Below are 1,150 nucleotides of genomic sequence, written 5' to 3'. Positions count from 1 at the left end.
TCAGACAACCCTGCTTCAGACTGTTTTTTGCTTTGAATCTTGACCATCCTTCCCACTAGGACAGCCAGCCTGAATGAGTCTCCAGTTGGTCCATAAAGAAATTGTTATCTCTTCTGACACTTCCCCAGAACATCCCACTGAGGAAGTCCTCAGAGGACAACATGTAGGAGGAGGCACTTAGATTCCCTTCAGGAATCTCTCACAGAAGACATCGATTCTGATGAAGGGGTGGATTCCCCAGATCATCTCTATCTAATAGCAGAGCGCATTCCAAGGAAATCCAATGTGCTTGCAGACAAACTAAGCAGATCCATTCTGATGCCTCACAAGTGATGTCTCAACGCCAATGTGGCAGATAGAATTTTCCATCAGTGGGGTCAACTATGCTGCAATCTGTTTGACTTTCTCCTGAACAACAAGTGCAGCAGGTTCTTTGCCCTGATCCTTCTATTGGGGCAGTCATCAAGAGATGCTCTAGTCCACAACTAGCCCTCCGGTCTCATTTATGCTTTTCCACCCTTGCCACTAATTCCCAAATTTCTTCAGAAAGCAGTTCAGTTAAAGATCACAGTTATCCTCATTGCACCCTTTTGGCCTTGTCAGATTTGATTCCCCTTCCTCTGGCCTCAACTTTAGCATTCACCCAGGATTCTCAGTCCAAATCCAGACCTCCTATCTCATCCAACAGGCATGACTCATCTGGACACAACTGGCCTCAAACTGACTGCATGATTTCTCCAATTCCTCTGATTGCTAGGCAGCCAGGCTCTCCTCACTGGTCTGTCATATTTTGTTATTTTCTCATAAGGCTTCTACTAGAAAGACTTATAAGAATAAATGGAAAATATTTGTCTTCCGGGCTCTTAGCAAAGATCTAGAGTCTTTTCCAGTGCCTGTGCCTTCAGTCCTTGAATTTTTAACTTCAGTTGTCGATGAAAGGGCCAGTTTCTCAACAATTAAAGTTCAATTGGCTGCCATTTCTAATTTTCCCCTAAGTGAAAATAACTCCACCTTAACCTCTTCTAGACTATGCAAGACCTTCTCAAGGGAGCACTTTTGATTAGGCCTCCATTAAAGGATCCTACTCATCCTTGGGATTTAACTGTAATGCTTCAGACCTTAACTCAATCTTGTTTTGAAATGTCAAGCA

The sequence above is a fragment of the Protopterus annectens genome, chromosome 3.part0 (genome assembly GCF_019279795.1).
Source record: "Protopterus annectens isolate FY-2018-M chromosome 3.part0, PAN1.0, whole genome shotgun sequence".
In the NCBI taxonomy this organism is placed as follows: domain Eukaryota; kingdom Metazoa; phylum Chordata; order Ceratodontiformes; family Protopteridae; genus Protopterus; species Protopterus annectens.
The sequence above is the reverse complement of the archived record's forward strand: the minus strand, read 5'-3'. Positions refer to the sequence as shown.